Below are 20,196 nucleotides of genomic sequence, written 5' to 3'. Positions count from 1 at the left end.
TTTATTATTTCTGCCCTCATAACTTTCTGTTTGGCCTGTGATATGTCTTTTTTATTACATTTTTCTTGTAATTAATAGAAGGGTTACATTATATTCACCAGATAAAAGGTGCATTACTACGCAAACACTGATACACTTTCGCATGTCTTGGTCCCCATTTCCTTCCCGCCACCCCCACCCTTCGTCTTGTTTTCCCCCCTTTCCCTATCCTATTTCAAATAACCAAATACGAATATATACAATATATCAGATAATAAGGTGAAATCCTGTAACAATATGAGATAACCAAGGGATAGCAAAAGAGATGAGAGATAACATAGTACATTAAGGACAACAATCACTCATTATATGGCTTTTGTTTCAATATCCTGGAGGTCCTTTCAATTAGCTTCATACTATATGGCCTTATGTATCAAGGTTTTGCTCTATTGCAGATCTCTGCTAGGAGAACCCAAGGTTTCTACTGATTATGACAAATGAGGGAAACCATTGAGCCTATGTTCCTTTGAGTCTGGCTTACTTGGCCTGTGATATGCCTAAGAATGTTCAGGGCTGTACTGGGCACAGTGGCTCACACCTGTAATCCTAGCTACTCAGGAGGCTGAGCTCTGAAGATCATGGTTCAAAGCCAGCCCAGGCACTAAAGCCCTTGAGACTCTTATCTCCAAGTAACCACTAGAAAACCAAAGTGGCACTGGGTTCAAGGTGGTAGGCTTGAGCTGAAGACTTCAGGGACAGTGTCCAGGCCCTGAGTTCAAGCCCCATGACCGGAAAAAAAAAAGAATGTTGAGGACTTCAAAATTTTATCAACTTTTCATATATTAACTGTGATGCAGACATTTTGAAAACAGTATGGAATGCATTATGAGTTTCTTTAGGGAAGTAATCATATCTTACTCATCTATTTACACTCATGGTTTAGGATAGCATGTGAACTTAATAGATGTTTATTGAATGCATCATTTGGAAATATCTCATCATCTCTAACTTCACAACATAGTCTTCTCATGGTACTCATTTATCTTCTATTTCTACTCTATTGCAAAGATTTCTTTTTCTATCTTCTTCCAGTTAATTGTCAATTATCAAAACAAAGATACTTCCTTGATTTATTTTCTTGCCTTAGGACTAGTGCCAGTTTCCAACGATATTCATTGCAACACTATTTACCATAGCAAAGATAAGGAACCAACCCAGATGCCCCTCAGTTGATGAGTGGATCAACAAGTTGTGGTATTTCTACACAATGGAATTCTATGCTATCAGAAAGAACGACATCATCCCATTTGTAAGGAAATGGAAAGACTTAGAAAAAAATCATATTAAGTGAACTAAGCCAGTCTCAAAGGAACATAGGCTCAATGCTTTCCCTCATTTGTAATTAGTGGTACACATCTAGGACTCTCCTAGCAGAGGATTACAATAGCTGAGAACCTAGGTACATAAGGTCATATAAGATGAGACAAAATGAAAGGATCTCTAGGATATGGAAACAAAAGCTTTATCTTGTGTGATTGTTGTTCTTAGTGTGCTGTTATTTCTCTTCTCGGTTTTTGCCCTTTGGTTAATCTCATACTGTTACTGTATCTGTCTTTGCTACCTGGTATGTTGTATATACATTTATTTGTTTATTTGAAGTAGGAAAGGGAAGGGGGTAAACAAGATGATTGGGAGGGGGTGGAAGGAGGAGAATGGGGACAAAAACATGAGAACGAGTATCAGTGTATGAGAATGCACTTACTACCTGACAAATGTAACTCTAACCATTCTATACATTACGCCAACAATAAAAGAAAAAGATCTAGTACCAGTTTCTCACCCAGAGCAATAGATATTCAGGGAAAGATTTTTGAACTAACTGAATGTATCTTTGGAAGTTCATACCTATTCAGAAATTGGACCTCATATTGACAGCAGTTTGGAAGAAGCAGGCTTATGATATTACATTTTCCTCTCTGTCACTCTAGAATAATATGGGAGTTTAATGGTAGAGTCTGAAGCTCAGCTATCTCCTTATCCCAATACCTATTTATATGACATACAGTTCTCAAATGGTGAACTGAATTGAACTTCTACCTTCAATCTTAGGTTGGGTTTTATTATAGATTTATGCTAGTCCAAACATTAAAGTAAAATAGCTCCCTGATTTGATTGAATAAATGCAACCAAATTCAAATCTTGAATGTTTGTAATAAATCTTAAAGTCTGAAGTGCCAGATTAAACTTTTCTGCCTTAATTAGTTTTAACTTTCTTCGATTTGAACACGGCCCATTAATTTAAATTAAATAAGTAATTCAAAGCCTGTGGACAATAAATTAGATGAACGTAAATGTCAAGGACTGCAGTTCGCTGACTTTTACATTGCACTTTACAGATGGTAAATATGTAAGACATCAGAACCAAATATTCTTTTTGAAGATGATAATGAGATTTTTTTCACACCAGGAGTAAAGTTGGGACTTATTTTAAAACCCACACACAATAAATTCATCCTAGCAATAAATTCTCTTGGTTTCTGTTTCTTGAAGTTATCCTACTTCTTGTATAGTTTTAGAACTTACGATCAAATCTTTACACTGTTGTGCAAGGTTAAAAACAGATTATGATATTGATCCAGGAATCTTTTTGAAATTTATAGTAGACTATCTTTTTCAGGTAGATGTTTGTGGATGTTCTTTTTGTTTTGTTGGTCCTGGGACTTGAACTTTTGGACTGGTTGCTATCTCTGAGTGCTTGAGTTCAAGGCTAGCTCTCTACCTCCTGAACCACAGTGTCACTTCCTGTTTTCTGGTGGTTAATTGGAGAATAAAGTCTCACAGAGTTTCATGCCTGAGCTGGCTCCTGAGTAGTTAGGATTACAGGCGTGATACTGGCGCCCAACTTGGATGTTCATTTTTAAGTCTATTTTTTCTTCAGTTCACTAGAGTTTATCACAACTTAACCTGTGGTACTGAAAACCACTACAAAATCAATTCTATCAAAGGCATCTGTTTGACAGTTAACAGCAAAATGCAGTGTTTATAGGATCAGTAGAAAGTTTTTTTTAAGAGTCTATTGAACCTATCTGCAAATCCATCACACAAATTAATGTAATTTTCCAGCATCAAACAAGCATGTTTGTTGTCTACATATTTGCTCCATTTTCTCTGTGTTGTATGACTCTGGGTTGGTGCTTCAGAAATACTTCTCAGCCTTAGTTTACATGTGGATATGTTCATTTCTTCTACTAATGATCATATGTTAGCTGTTTCTACCAGCTCTCTGATTTTGATAATGGCATTCCTTTTTGCCTGAGATTACTATTGTAGGTAACTTACAATATAGTAACTCACAAAGGGTTTTATGGGTTTTTTGTTTTATTTTTGTTTTTGCTTTTGCTTATCCTTAAGCTTGTACTGAGGGTCTGAACTTCCACTTGAGCCATAGTTCCACTTCCAGATTTTTGTAGTTAATTGGAGATGCATTGTACTTAAAGCCTGGTTTTCTGTATGGCAACTCCTTTGTATGACTAAAGATGATAAATATATATATATATATATTGCCCTAAGAAAGGTCAAGTTTTGTTTAGAATGCATGGCAATGTCGTTGCATAAGCAATAATTCTTCAAGGCATTAAAATACTCTTCACATAAGAATTATTTGTTGTTTTACTTACTCTTTATGCTTGCAGTAAAATAAATGGTACTGAGAAAGGCAATTGTTATTAAAATGACAAAACCAGTTTCTAAGATTCAAGACCATCCCAATGTAACAGGATGAATCAACTAGTACACTATGGACTGTCCAGACTTGAACATCTTAAAGAAATCTAGACCCATCTGGTCCAATTTTGTCATGCACGTGTAGCCCATATTTATGATGAGGCTCATCATTATGTAAATACAGGTATATATTAAGTTCTAAAGGCACAGATCTTCAGTGGCTATGGCGTTACTAAAATATTTCTCCATTAAAAATAGCTAACAGAGAGAGTTATATGAAAGATTCCGTAACCAAGAAGTAACACTTGGAGAAAAGTGTGAATGAGAATGCCCCAGTGAATATATGATCATTATGAAACCGTATATGACACCATGGGGAAATGAGTATAAGAAAACCAAAGAAGATCAAGAGCTTCAGTTAGGGTCCCAAGACCAAATAGATGGCATATACAACTTGGGTCATTTAAAAAGAAGTTTAAAATGTGGGAAAGGGGGCCAGGAGTTTGGCCTAGTGGTAGAGTGCCTGCCTAGCATGCACGAAGACCAAGGTTCAATTCCTCGTTATCACATATACATAGCAAAAGCCGGAAGTGGTGCTGTGGCTCAAGTGGTAGAGCTCTGGCCTTGAGAAAGTCCAAAGACAGTGTTCAGGCCCTGAATTCAAGCCCAGGACCGGCAAAAAAAAAACTACAAAAAATGTGGGAAAGGACTTAATGAATAGGAATAATAAGCCTTCTAGCTTATAACAAGATATCATTACTTTCTCTTAGTTTCAAAGACAAAAGAGGGAGTGATTTATTAGAGCCAAACAGGCAATTTATATGGAAAGGGACATGTCACAGGAAATGCATTCAGTAAAGGTGCATGTCCATCTCAATAAAATAGCAGCAAGGATTTCAACCTCGGTTTCCTCTTCACTCAGCTGACAACACCATCCACTGGTCAGAAAGCTGAAGGACCAGTGAAGGATGGGTTTGATATAAAACCTACACACAAGTAGCCCAAAGGCAGTGAGCAAGGAAAGAAAAAATACAACTTTCTACTGTAAAAAATTCCTAGAGAAAAGTTTCTACATGCCTGCATGTCTCTCAAAGTAGATACAATTATAGAAGTAGACATATTTGGAAGAAGTGAATTAATTTAATTCAACTGCAGTGAAAATTACCATAGCACAAATCTTAGTATAATTATACTTCCATGGCATAATTTACTTTGTAAACGTGTTACAGATTTTGGTAAATAAAATATGTGGTATAGTATAGAACAAAAGATTTAGTGTCAGAAGATCTGGAGTTGTGTCCTGGCTCTGCAAACTGACATGCTATGTCACATTACATAAGTTATTTTAATTCTCTGAGTTTGTTTTATGTGAATATACATATATATATTCCATACATCAAAGGGTTATTTAAATATTTAAATAAAGTTCAAATGAAAACATGTCTGGAGAACACTATATAAACTAAAAATGTCCTTTTCATGCAAACAACTACTGTTCCAGCACTGTAAAGTGGATTTTTAGAGATAAATGCCTAGCTTGTGGAGAAATTCGCTGACTTTTTAATATTTTTTTTCAGTGACATATCTGTCTCCTTCCACCCAGACAGGACTCTGTCGGCTTCCCACCAGACCTAATTAGGTTTTAAATGAGATTCCGGAAGACATAATAGCTTATTCTGATTGTTCTTTTTATATCATATAGTCTCTAAATATTCATTGTGCTCATATGATTAAGCTGTAAATCAATAGAAAAAGCTAGTGGGTTTTTTGAACTCTTTTCCTTTGCCCCAAATATGCAGATGTAGCAGGCGTCTGAGTTTCATATCCATTTTTACTCTCAGATTGTCTTGCCCATCTTATTTGTCTGAAGGGTTCTTATTTTCATCTGAAGACACAGAGTAAATATTCTACCTAAGGGAAGTTTGTCCTTACCCTCATCTCCCTCTCTTTATTATCCATCCTTATTTTTATTATTGGTATAATAATTTTTATCACCTGTGGTGTCATTAGCAAATTTTATAGCTATATTCTTTATACTTTATAGCTCTTACACTAAAATGAAGTGATATACATATCACCATTAGAATATAATATTCTTTGCTTAGGTGTGTATTTAGTGTTACCAGAGTGTTACACTTCAATATGTTTTCATGTTGCTGCTTAGCACATTAATTCAACTTGAAGAACTCTCTTTACTATTTCTTCTGCATGCCCCTTTACAAGATTAATCCCTAAATTATTATTTTTCTCAGAAAGTCATTTTTATAGCTTTCATTTTAAAGGGAAGCCTTCATAGGGATAGTATTATTGCCTGGCATATTAGTTTACCTCTTACTATATCATCCCACTCCCCTGGGGCTTGAAAGATTCCTGCCAAGAAATGCACGGTGGTAGTCTTATGAAGGAACCTTTACATGAATTAGTTGCTGTTTCTCAGTGCTTTTCAAATTTCATTTTTGGTTTGCTTTTGACAATTTGATTATCAAGTGCCTTGATGCAGACTTCTTTGTGTTCATACTATTTGAGATTCTTAGAGATTCATAAATGTGTAAACACCCTTCTCTATCCATATTTGGGGAGATTTTCTGGAAATTATCTAAATCATGTTTATCTTATCTCTTCTGGAACTTCCATAATTACTGTCTTGTCTCACATAATAGTATCCCATCATCACTTAGGTTTTCATCATTTCTTTTTATTTATTTTTCTTTTGTTCCTGTACATAATTTCAAATAACATGTCTTCAAATTCACTGATCCTTCTGCTTGATGAGTCTGCTGCTAAAAGCATCTGGTGAAATAATTGTATTTTTTAGCTTCAGAATTTCTATTGAAATATTTTTATAATTTCTTAACTCTCTGAAGATACCATTTTGTTTGTGTATTATTTTCCTGATTTCTTTTAGTTCTCTATATTCTCTTGTAATCCATTGTGCTGCTTTAAGGCTACTGTTTAGAATCCTTGTTAGAAAATGGAAACATCTATATTTGTCAAGGGTCAATCATTAAAGGTTTATTTTGTTCCTTCAACAGTGTCACCTTTTCCAAATTCTTTTGCTCCTTGTCTGTAGTGTTACCTTAACATTTTATATGATAACTATCTTTTGCAATCTTTATAAATGACCACTGACATGGAACTCTTGTCACCAATCAGGCTTAATGAATATTCAAGAAGTTTCTCTCACATTTTCTCTATGGTTGTACATATTCTTCTCATGTCCATTCTTCCTGAGGAAAAAAGTCTCAGAGTTGAACATCTATTCCCATACTTGTACAACCATACTGGTTGCAATAAGTCAACCTTAGGCCAGTACACTGAAATGTTAGTATAATGGATTAGCATGCCTCTATAACACCTGTATAGTGTGCAAGACATCTCAAGGTCATGAATCTTCTCTAAATATGTTAGAGTTATACTAGGGACATTAAATTGGATGTCATGGATATAATACTAAAAGAACAAGAAACCAAATGACAAATATGTGAGCAAGAAAACAAACAAAATAGATCCTTGAAATGACGGAGGAAATCATGAAACACACAAAAAGGTAACATAGCAAATGGCATATACACATAGATGCAAATCATATATCAGATGTTAGTTAATACTTGAACTCTATGCATACTGCTAAGTTCTAAGACACAACACAAACATGAAAACAAAGAAAATTTAAATTTAAAGATGGACAAAGGACATGATTAGACATTTCTCTTAGGAAAAGAGAGATGTGATCAACAGTTATATCAAAAGGTGGGCAACATCAGTCATCAGAGAAATTCAAATCTAAATTATTTCCTTCATATGAGGAAGGCTATTATTGAAAATAACAAAAAATAATTGATTGGTTATAGAGAAACTAAAACCTATATACACTATTCAGTGGAATATAAAATAGTACAACAATTAGGCACAGGGCACATTTCTCAAAAAAAAACCCCACGATTATTGTTATCTAACTATTCTACTTCTCCTTAAGCAGAAGGCTACAGTGGTCCAAACTACATGATACATTTCAGAATACAAACAGGTGTCAAGACTAGAGGCTGGATAAGAGTGGTGTGGCCATACCTGACCTATTTTTTGTCGGTTGTGGGACTTGTACTCTGGGCCTGAGTGTTGTTCCTGAGCTCTTCAGCTGAAGGCTACAGCCCCACTATTTGAGACACAGCCCCATTTCCCGATTTTTAGTGATTAATTGGAGATATGAGTCTCAGGTCCTTTAGTTCCTGGGCTGGCTTTGAACCTTGATCCTCAGATTTCACTCTCCTGAGTACCAAGGATTACAGGCGTGAGGCACCATGCCTGGCCATACCTGACCTTTTGAGCATTACTATTATGTATACAGGAACTGGAACATCACACAGCATTCCATAAATATGAACATGATGTGTCAATAAAAATGACTATCAAAAATGAAAAATTGTAAATAAAAATGTTAAAAGTTATAAATCTTGTGGTATTGTTATGAAAAAGTTAACCTAAATCAAATTTGAAAGCAAAAATATAAATAAATACATAAATTTTGAAAATGAAAGTTTTAGAGATGATAAATGTATTTGTTGCATTAATTACAATCTCACTTTCATGGGATGCATGCAGAAGTGCAAGCTCATCCAACTATCTGTTAAGTATTTGTTATTTTCTATGCCTTGATTATGAGCTGCATGCTCATGACCAAGCTGATCACTACTGTACTTCTGCATGAATTAAAACATCACATTGTAACTCATAAATACATAGAAATATACCTCTACAGAAAATTAAAGAATAACAGTTTAAAAAAGCTTTTATAAAGTCAAAATGATAGCTAACAGTCCCCTCAGAAGACTAGTCTAATCTCTTTATTTTACAGATTAAGAAATAGAATTTCTCTTCTAGTCAAAATAAAATGCTCTTTTTGGCTTGCCAATCTGCTTCTGGGTCAGGTTTCATCTTTCCTTCCTTCACCTCATCTAACTATTCATCTATGAAAATCTATCTTTACAAGGTCTAGCTATTCCTCTCTACTCATTATCTTTTAGGCAGCTAATATATCATGTTTATACTCTCATGGTAACTAACTTTCATTTCAATTCGTATGTTACCAGAGAAATCCTTCTAAAAGTATCTTTAAACTTTTTTTCATCCTTTTACTTTACTGATAAAATATTTTAAAGGTTCCTTTGACTATAGAATAAAAAAGCCAACATTGCAATTTAACTTTCAAGTTGTACATATAGTCAAGGCTTAATTTTTTTCTACCCCTACTACTCCTCTACATGAATAACCCGTATTGAAACTATAATCTCTATTGTTTCTCTATCACAAGCCATGCTTCCCTATGATACACTTGTCTTTCTTTTCCTCTTGCAGGATCTATTTGTCCACTTCTGATAGCAAACTAACTACAGTGGATGCAATCTTGGTGGATCAATAAAGAACCCAAATGCTGCATTTTTGTCATTGAGCACTAGCCTTGAGCTGAAGAGGTCAGGAACAGCACCCAGGCCCAGAGTTCAAGTCCCATGACAACAAAAACAAACAAAACAAAACAACAACAAAAAGAAAAAAAGATAAAAAAGAAATAGTTCACAAAGGGATTTCAATGAACTAGGCTTTGGTAGCTCATACATGTAAGTAATTCTAGCTACCCAGAAGGTTGAGATTCAGCGGATTGTGGTTTGAAGTCAGGCCAGATCAGAAAGTCCATGAGATCCCCCTGCTCACACTGAATGTTCTTCTCTTTCAGTGAGATAAGGCAGGGCTAGCAGGTATGCAGCTCAGCTGAACAACAACTCAGGTAAGAGCAAGGCTCTTCAAACTATCGGTATTTCCTCTCCAAAAGAGCCTGTGAAATAACTTAATTTACATGAATAAATAGAATATCAAATCTCAAGAGTTTTTAGGAAAATAAAAAAACAATGTCAGCAACAGACAGCAACAGAGATAGCTGATCAGGATCCAAACAGGAGAATAACAGATTGAGCCACCTGGTCTCTATTTATGGTTAGGAGACAAAACAATCTATTAGAGTTCATGTGATCTATGACGTATCACAGAATAAATGCTTAAGTACACCAGACAGCCAGAATAACATAAACTTGTGAAGACAGTAGGTTATAACAGTCTGTCATTCCTGCCTCTTTACGTAATGTATACATATAAGGAAAAAGATATATTGTACTTCTTCCCACATATAGACAAATTGTCTCTGCTTATATATTATCCTCTGTTTAGCATTGTCATTAAACTTAGTCTTTTACCATGATGAAAATATTTTAGGTGAAAAAAAAGCCAGAATCTATATGGTTCATTCTCAACACATGAGGTCTACTCTCATGGAGTGCTCTATAGATATCCTTAGTATCTCTTCATCACAAATATGTAAGTATTACATCTCATTCATCCACAACAAGATTCCACAAATAGTCATCTACATCTAACTCCAGAGGTTTTTCTGCCCTCTGTCCTCTTCTACAGCTCGTCACTTAGCTTTTCCTTCATTCTCCATGTCAAATATTTCCAAGAAAATTTTCCTTTAGCCATTTAGCCAGAGAAAGATGCACTTATTTGCTGTCATGAGCTCAGCTAAGTTTGCAAAAGATTGCTGAGCTGCCAGGTTTGGGAGTAGTGGCAAGCAAAAAAGGCTTGCCACTTTATGGCAATAAGTGATTACACAATCACTTAGAGTAATTGCAGTAGTGTAATCACTTATAATAATCGTGTAGCTAAGAGGCTAATAGCTCAAAAGCACTGATCTATCCTGTTCTACTTTCTTCCATGCAATGGACTATCAATCAAGGGGCAGATGGATTGCTGCCAAAGTAGGAGGAATGTCAGCCACATCAGGTATGTGTATGGATACTGACATATAATTATCTCATACCATACATATCTGGGTGTATGTGATCCTTTGTGTTAATCTATCTATATATCTGTTATTCTTTTAGTTCTACAATTAATATATGGCCATGAAATGTTGATTTTCAGCTGTATCTGAGTCCCAGCTCTCATCTTAAGGAAAGATTTACTTAGAAATGGCTAACTGGCTAGAAGAGAGTGGTAATTACTGAACAACCAACATTAGCAAAAAACAAGTACACATTGTCCAATACTTACTGATTTGTTATAGTAATCTTGACATAGACCTTTTGTCCATTTTAAAGAAAAGGGCACTGGAGCACAGAAAAACAAATTGATTTTCAAATGATCCCATAGATCATTAACTGACATAGACCAGGTCTGTTTGCAATGAACTGTTATATTATCTATAAAAATTTGAAAGCATGACATAAGCATCTAGCCAAAAATGTCATGATATGATAGATGGATAACAGCCAAAGAATATCCTACAAATATTTTCCTACAAAAGTAAATTTTTTTATTTAAAGAAAACTAAATAAATAGAAAACACCTTGCATTTATGAATTGGAAATCCTAAGTTTAATAAGATAACAATACTCTATATTTTGCTCAGATTCAATGCAAGTTCAGATTTTTTTTATCATTTTATAGAGACTAATAAACTGATGTTAAAGTCCTATGAAAATTCAAGAGACCCAGAAAAGCAAAATAAACCTGAAAATTTTAGTACAGTGGTAAAACAATCAAAATAGTGTGATTCTGGCCTAAGAGTAGACAGGTACATCAGTGTAATAAATAGTATAGAAATAGGCCCAAAGAACACATGCATCAATGATCAATTGAGTTTTGATAAAGGTACCTTCACCACCTAATGAGTAAAAGTGGATAAAAGACTGAATTTGAATAATTATATTATATTAAAAATAAGAATTCATTTAAATGGATCAGTATCTTTTTTTTTGCCAGTCCTGGGCTTGAGCTCAGGGCCTAAAGTCCTTGGACTTTCTCAAGGCTAGAGCTCTACCACTTGAGCCTCAGAACCACTTCTGGCTTTTTTCTATGTATGTGGTACCAAGGAATTGAACCCGGGTCTTCATGCATGCTAGGCAAGCACTTTAACCACTAGGCCAAACTCCCGGCCGGCAGATCAGTATCTTAAAAACAAAAGTAAAATGATTCAATTTTTAGTCAAAGAACACTGAAGTAAAATGCATGGTTTTGCTTCAGTGTTATATCAAAGTATAGGAAAGAAAAGAAAATGTAGATGAATTGGCCTTCGTTATAAATCAAATTTTATATGCCAAAAGATATTACAATGAAAATGAAAAAAATTATCTACAGAATGCTATAAAATACTTGCAAATCACATAAATATAAGGGACTTATTTCACAAAATATAAAGAACTTCAACAACACTGTGAAACCCAGAAATTCCAAAGCTAGGTACATTTCCAAGGGCAATGAAATATATAACCCCATACAAATCTATACATTAATGTTTATAGCAGCATCATTCATAGTATCCTAAAAGTAGAAACAAATGCTCTTAAAACACGAATGAATAAATAAAACCTGGCATATTTACACAATTGAATATTACTTGTGAATACATTAGAATTGCACACTGATACATGCCTTACCATGGATAAGCTCTGAAAACTTTGTACTAAGCAAAAGAAGACAGATCTATTTTTCTGAAATGTCCTTAAGACTAGTAACAGAAACCAGGTTACAGATTTCCAGGGGCTGAAGGAAGGGGAAGATGGGCCCTGACTATTTTGTTGTTATTTCTCACCATTCTCTATCTGTGTGTTCTCTCTCTCTCTCTCTCTCTCTCTCTCTCTCTCTCTCTCTCTCTCTCTCTCTCTCTCTCTCTCTCTCTCTCTCTCTCTCTCTCTCTCTCTCTCTCCCTCTCCCTCTCTCTCCCTCTCTCTCCCTCTCCCTCTCCCCCTGCCTCTCCCCTCCCCCTCCCCCTCCCCCTCCCCCTCCACCTCTCCCTCTCTCTCTCCTTCTCCCTCTCTCTCTGTCTTATTTTATATAATTGGCCAAAATAAATAAGGAGGATTAATACTTATGAGAATATGTTAAAGTTGTATTCTATGGTCATTATCTCTTCTTTTTCAGACGAAAAAGGTAAAGTACACACATGAAGACAAAAGGATTTGTCCAAAAAGTCCAGACGCAAATAATATGCATTCTGATTTTACAGTTTCTTGATTCTACCAACTATTTTTAGTTTTTACCTTAACATTGAAATATTTAGCCTCAGAAATTAAGTGTAGTTAATTGCTTTCTTGTTTTTTTATTGTCTATGAACGTTGAGGTGATATATAGAGGGGTTACAGTGACATTTATCACGTAGTAGGTACATTACTTCTTGAACTTTGATACCCCTTCCCATTTTTTATCCACTTTCCCTCCCTTCACCCTCTCTTGCTTTTTTTTGAGTTTTTTAAAGTTTAATTTTATTGCCAAGGTAGTGTTCAGAGTGTATGGTAGCATTTAAACAGAAGAAAAAGTTAAAATATTTTTAATGATCACTTTTGCTATATCTAAAAACCTTGGAGAGAATTAATGGCAGTATCTCAGGAAGTATATTCATACAAATGTGTTACCTTCTGAAGACTATTTCATATCACTGACTTAGAATAATTGAAAGAAGAAACATCAAAAGATTAAAACCAAATCCATATGTGCTCTATTTATTTAAACTCTAAAGTTGTCAGAAAGCCAGATCATTAGCTTTCTGCCCTCTGGTGGCAAGTTAATGAAATTTAATGACACAGGAGCAAAGTAACAAGAAAGTTATTGTAGAATTTCCTTATTTGAACTGAGTACATTTATTGCATTCGTGAGAAATCACCAATATCTTGTACTACACTTAAGATGACATTTTACATGTAATGTAAATGAAGAGAAATTAGGGCTCATTTATTCTGCATATTTATGATTTGCTTATTATGTATTATATACTTAGGAACGATTGGTTATAAAATTATGAATAACACACAATATAAGCCTTCATGTGGTTTCCATGTTTTGAATATCACAATCACTTATTGGCCTAGTATTTATGTAACCAATGCTGTTTTAGGCACTTTGAATATATACTTTCATTAAATTCTTATAACATTAAGAGGAAGATATTATTCCTTGCATAATTAAAAAATAAACTAAGGCACACAGAATATTTCTTAAAAATGTTTGTAGCTCTTTCCATAAACATACTTATTTACAGTAGTAAATCAGTCTTATTTACAGTAACCTTAGCTATCAAAATAGAAAAAATATATTTCCTCTTCCCAGCTCCACAAAGACCAAGAAATTATCAGTATTTCCTTCACAGAAACATAATGTTTCCTACTAAAAGGATGTAGTTTTTATTTTCCATATGTTAAAAACCTGGATACTCCAAATCGAAATTCAGAGAAACAAAGAAATCAAATAGATTATACTCAAGAATTTAGCCCTAAAATCTAAGTATTTGAATATAGTTTCTCTTCATTCTTGAAGACTCACTTACAGCTCAATTTTTCCATCTCCTCTAAAAATGAAGTTTTTAATGGATGAATCTCAGTCATGTTAAATATAGTACTATGAAACTTTCATCATTTGGACTTTATTCATCAATTAGCAGCTATTTTTAAGACTGGTTACTTATTTGTGATTCAACCTGCCTCCCAGTTCCCTTCACATTAATGAGCTGAGACACTATCAATCGTGTAGGTTTTCCATTTATTGGTTGATTTTGAACACTGTGCAGGAAAGAGGGAGAAAAGAGAAATGTGGTACAGGAATTTTAACAAGCTCTTCTTTTGCTTCAAAAATCTGATTAAACTGCTGATGTCAGAATAAAAGGAGAGAGAAGGTCTCTTGGAAATCCAGTTAGCAGTTAAGCAAGATCATTGCTTATTTTTCCTGAGAATGTTCTGAAACATCCCTTTCCAGCACATGAAAGAACTATTTTGGCTTTCTTCTCTTTGATCAGGTCTAAGAGTTGTATAACTTGAAGGCAGCCATACTTCCCTTTTTTTTATCAGGCTTACCCCTTCTTCACTGGCCTATTTTCTTTACTTTTATAGGGCAATACTGAATATATCAAATAAAATGATTTCAACCTTTTGCCTTTCAATGAAGAGGGGCTAGGTGTTTTATGTGCTTTGCAATTCCTTTTTCTCATTGCACCTTAAAAAACCAAATATAGTATACTCAATGGCTGATTAATCACAAAAGAACTATTGGAATGATTGTATGACTTTCATTAATTTTCTTACATAGAAAAAGGAACAATAAAATTATATTTTTCCAACTAATATGTTAATATAATTATCTGAAACACAGTTAATTTTTGTTTCTAAAATGCTCTATTGAAAAAAATGTCTATAGTTTATTAAAGAAACTTTGTAGGTAGTGAAAAAATGTTAAGGATGAGTACATGCTAATAATAAAACTTCAACATACAATCAAGTGAATGAAAAATTTAGATCAGTGAGAATATACTAATTTCAACAACTTGGATGTTGTACTAATAATTAGTTTACTTGTCTACATCCTACAGTAGACAATGAATTTCATGAGTGATTATATTTCATCTTTGTGCCGCCAATACACAGTGTAGTGTTTGTGTTTGTGTTTGTGTGTGTATCACAGTGAAGGATTTAAAGAAATCATTTTTAAGAAAAGCTAGAAAGTCCATTAATGTGAAGAGAAACGGGACATATGCTGAGTAACAGATAAGTAACTAATCTTAATAATAACTACTAAAGAAAGTGGCGCTGTGGTTCAAGTGGTAGAACACTAGTCTTCATCTGAAGAGCTCAGGGCAGGGACAGCACCTTATGTAGTATAACTAACATTCCCTTTTATACTGACATACTAATTTAAGTACTATACAAAACATGCAAAGCAGCGGTGTTTACATCTTAGGAAACAGATTATACTCTACTTAAGGACAATATCCTTAAGGATGATGCAGAGGACTGGAATTCAATTAAACAGGCAGAAATGACAATTTAGAGAGACTGAAGTTACTGGGAGGTAAGATACAGTACTGAAGAGAACAAGACCGTGAAGAGGGAAGACAATCAGGAGTCTGAGGAAGAATAGTTCATAATGCCTTGAGTACCCTCTGTTCGTACTTGGTGAGAAATATGCTTATTCGAAAGAAGCTACGATGAGATCGAGAGAGAACAAAACCTACATGAGGTACAAGAAAACATTGGAAGTCCGAACTAGGCATTATATAAAGTCCTCATTAACACTTCAGTATCATCTTGGGCATCCATCTGAGATATAAGGCTGTACTTTAAGATTAAGACTTATGATATGGCTGAGTCTACATGTACTCCAATAAAGAAGAAAGCTAAGTCATGATTAAATATTCATGCCTACAAAATTTGGAAGTTGAGCTCCGAAATGTAGCGGATGCTTTGGAAATACTGTAGGATTGCCATAGATTTTATCTACTGAAGTATAGCCAAAACTAGCAATGGTGACTGGTAATTAAGCACAAACATTCTATAAATATAATAAAATCTAAAATAGTTAATTTGTTATCAGAAATATTAAATACAAAATATGTGATATTAGTAGACATACAAAGAAAAAGCAAATGTGACATATACTGAATATAGAAATAAAAGGTCAATAGAAGGCCAGGACTTTGGTCTACTCGTAGAATGCTTGCATCCAGAAGTGGTGCTGTGGCTCAAGTGGTAGAGCTCTAGCCTTGAGAAAGCCCAAGGACAGTGCTCAGGCCCTGAGTTCAAGCCCTGGAACTAGCCAAGAAAGAAAGAAACATCAGATTTATTTCACTGCATAAACCAAATAGACCTAGCAAATATCTAAAAACGTTTCACCCAGCATCTGCACAGTATACATTATTCTCCTCGGCCCATACAATAATCTCCAAAATAGACCATGAAGCAAGTTTCAGCAAATTGACAAAATTGAAATAACGCCTTATATCCTGTCAGATAATAACAGACTAAAATTCATGCTTAACAGCAAAAGAAAACACAGAATACATTAAAACTCATGGAGACTGAATAATCCATTTCTGTTCAGTGGATCATCCATGTGAGAAAAAGCGATATCCAAATGTTCCTACAATTGAATGTAAATGAAGATACAACACAATAAAACCTTTGGGACACAGGTAAAGTAGTACTAAGAGAAAAGAATGTAGCTATGAGGGCCCAGAGCAACAAATTAGAGAGAGCTCAAATTAATACTCTACTGATATACCTCAAGCTCCTAGAAAAACAAGAAGAAGCCAAACCCAAAGCTGGCAAATGGAAAGAAATCACAAAGATTAAATCAGGAAAAGACTAAAAGAACTATAACAAAAATCAACAAAGCAAAAAATAAACAAAACTGATAAGTACTTAGCAAATCTGACCAAACAAAGAAGAGAAACCAGCAAATAAATCAAGGATGGAAAAGAGGATATCACAATAAATATAAGTAAACTTCAGAATTTTTAAGGGGATATTTTGCACACGTTTATCCCAAGAATGTGGAAAATCTGGTAGAAATAGATGCATTCCTAGATAACATCAATACACTAAAACTAAACAGAATAGCTTCAGGGGACCATGTCTAGAGGACATCAAAATGGTATGTCAATCGCTGGACCATTTTGATGTCCTCTAGGCTTTCCTACAACACAGCCTCTAACAAAACCAGACTGTCACGAACCCCTGGCAATAGAATTGTTTACCTTTACACCAAAAAAGTCGGGAAAGCACCAAAATCTGCCTGTGATGTGTGCCCAGGCCAACTCCGGGGGGTTCGTGCTGTGAGACCTAAAGTCCTCATGCGATTATCAAAAACAAAGAAACATGTCATCAGGGCCTACGGTGGTTCCATATGTGCCAAATGTGTCCGGGACAGGATCAAGCGCGCTTTCCTTATTGAGGAGCAGAAAATCGTTGTGAAAGTGCTGAAGGCACAAGCACAGAGTCAGAAGGCTAAATAAAAATAGGAAGCTGCTTGTGTGTGCTAAGGATGCAGGAGGTCTATAAATTGCTAGCAAAGAACCTTTTTGATAAATAAAAAGGCTTGAGTAATAAAATGTCAGAAGGCTTGTTTTGTAAAAAAAACTAAACAGAATATATAAATACTCAAACATAACTATAACTAGTCATGATATTGAAATTTATTGCATATGTTTTAATGTGGGATCTCTTTTTATGCCTGATTAGCCTGAATTTCAGTCTTTCTACTTGTGATCTTGCTTATCATTGAGGATGACAAGTGTTCACCATTTGTCCATTGGCAAGGATAAACTCTCTTGAACTGGCCTCTACTGGCAATTCCCTAAAACACCATTGTCCAGCACAATCTTTTATAACCTAAACATAAATGGCCCCTTTATTTTTGTTTATATTTATTTTGGTGGAGTGTGTCGGAGTCTCTATGTATCTCCCTCAGGCTGTCCTGAAATTCATTACAAAGCCAAGGCTAGTATCCTCTTGCCTCTACTTCCAGTATGCTGGAATTATATGTGTGTGCCACCATACCAGTTAAAAATATCCTTTTAAGGCTAGTATAGGGCTCAAGTCCATAATCCCAGGTAATTAAGAGGCAGATATTAGAAGAATCACAATTCAAGGCTAGTCTGGGTAAAAGGGTTATTATGGAAAACCAATCTCAGTTATTAAGCTAGGTATGGAAGTAAGTGCTTGTGTTTCCAACTATATGGTAGGTAAAGATAAACGAGCAAGGCCCAGACTGGCCCCAAGAAAAAAATACATACCTAAAAATCAAAGATGAAAAAGTTTGCTTTGTGGCTCAAGTGGTAGAATGTCCTGCCTTGTAAGATGGAAGTGCAATGTTCAAATCCTGGTATCTCCAAAAACGGCCTTTAGCATCATTAGCAATTTTTGTGTCATGAATAGATAACTCATTTGTATTTGTTTTGGCCTAATTCCTTAGAGTCAAATTAATGTCAGTATCTTTTCCATGGTTTTTATAGTCTAGCATCTAATTTTAGATATGAGGAAAACAAATCAATGTAAACGCCTCTTTAAATTTCCTTCTGCATACTTGACATTTCCCATGTGTCATTTCTATGCTTGTTATCATTCACACAAATGAGAATACACTTTGAAAATGCTATTTCCATGCGTAGTCTATAACTAATGGTCGAGGTTTTCAAACCTTCTACGGGAAAAGAAATGGGGTTGCCTTGTATAGCTATTATACATAGCAAAGGATGGAATTAATTAATATGAGCCATTATGTGTTATAATACCATAATGGTACCATTTTATGTTTTCCAGCTTTTCACATGTAAAATGTGACATTTTTGCAGCTTCTCAAAAGAAAATTTAGAAGGACTTCTGCTTATAAACCACTGTCTGCCTGTAGCCTCTCTCCCTTTATGCCTACAGTCTCCCTCTGTAAATGACAAGGCAAAGACTGACACGAATCAGACAATTGCACCCTTCTTTCTGCAGCTATTTTTCAAACTTCTCTGCAAGGACATCTTTGTTTAGTGCACACTTTTCAGGTATATTCTTTTTTTAGCTTCTCAGCTATAGAATGAATTCCCAGGTTGTGAATAATGAATAGCTGTGTGGTTTGTCAGATAGCATCACTTTAGAAACTATGATCTGTACATGACAATGTGGAGCTTCTACCTGCATTCCTGACAGTTACTGTGTCTTGGAATTATTTCAAGGTGAAAAGGAACCTTTTACATGAAAAGGCAACTGCAAAATTGCATGGAGATATATGTGACGAGAAAGACAGCCCACTACTTGAGAGCTTGTAAATGTATCCACCAAAAACTATCATAATGTCTCGCCAGATAAAAGAACCTCGTTTCAAGAAGGAAGGTATGGGGGTAGGCTAAGGATTCTGAGTTTCAGTGACTATTTCATGTATTGTATTACTCAACACTTTCAAATCAGATTGTCAACAAAGTCTATTAAAGAAACAGCTTGACAGCTTGAGAATGATGCTCTAACACTCTGAGGATGAAGGTCATCTGTTTAGGATGTAGCATATGTATCAATTTGATCAAAGGTTTATATGTGATGCTGTTGTATAACAGGATTTTTGCATTATACAATGAATACAATCAATTGTGATCCCATTTCTGATTATTCTGTCATATCCAATAGGAGACTGTCTGTTTTCTCTCCCTGAGACTATGGGAAAGACTGAACTAGTGTGGTAGTCCTTCCCATCAAGTGAAACACTTTTATCAGAACTGAATTACAAGCTGCTATTGCCACTAGAGTATTTGAGACTATAGGGATCCTTAGGCCACAAGAGAAAAAAGGAATCATCATCTTGGATTAATGGAGTCCTTGAGCAAATCCACAGGAACTTATGATGTCATTTTACAAACACTTGTAGATCACAGTAGGCATCATTTGCTACCTCCCTTGTATCAAGTACAACAGTGCAGCCTGAGAAAAACATAGGCCAGAGACTGTTAACACTCCAGGGTGAGAATCAAAGTCATACTACAAGGAAAGCCACCAAGATAAAAAGTTACAGTAGCTAAGCATTAGAGGAATTTGTTCTGTATAGTAGATGAAATCGAGCATCATCTGCAAGTCCATGACCAAGTACAGTGGAAATGAGACTCATTAACAATTTGGGAGAACTACTCTCCACTCCTAAAATGGGTCCCAA

General features: G+C 35.0%; 1 protein-coding gene and 1 pseudogene across 1 annotated transcript in view; one reads left to right on the top strand and one right to left on the bottom strand.

Moving 5' to 3' along the window:
* The window catches only part of LOC150041609 (putative MAGE domain-containing protein MAGEA13P), a 132,123-nt gene that overhangs the window by 45,018 nt on the left and 66,909 nt on the right, over positions 1-20,196 (bottom strand). The window lies entirely within an intron of this gene.
* On the top strand, positions 15,719-17,595 carry LOC150041610 (large ribosomal subunit protein eL34 pseudogene; annotated as a pseudogene).

This window comes from Megascapheus bottae, chromosome X (genome assembly GCF_031878675.1).
Source record: "Megascapheus bottae isolate mThoBot1 chromosome X, mThoBot2.hap1, whole genome shotgun sequence".
In the NCBI taxonomy this organism is placed as follows: domain Eukaryota; kingdom Metazoa; phylum Chordata; class Mammalia; order Rodentia; family Geomyidae; genus Megascapheus; species Megascapheus bottae.
Note: the sequence above shows the minus strand (reverse complement) of the source record. Positions and strands in the feature narration are given on the sequence as shown.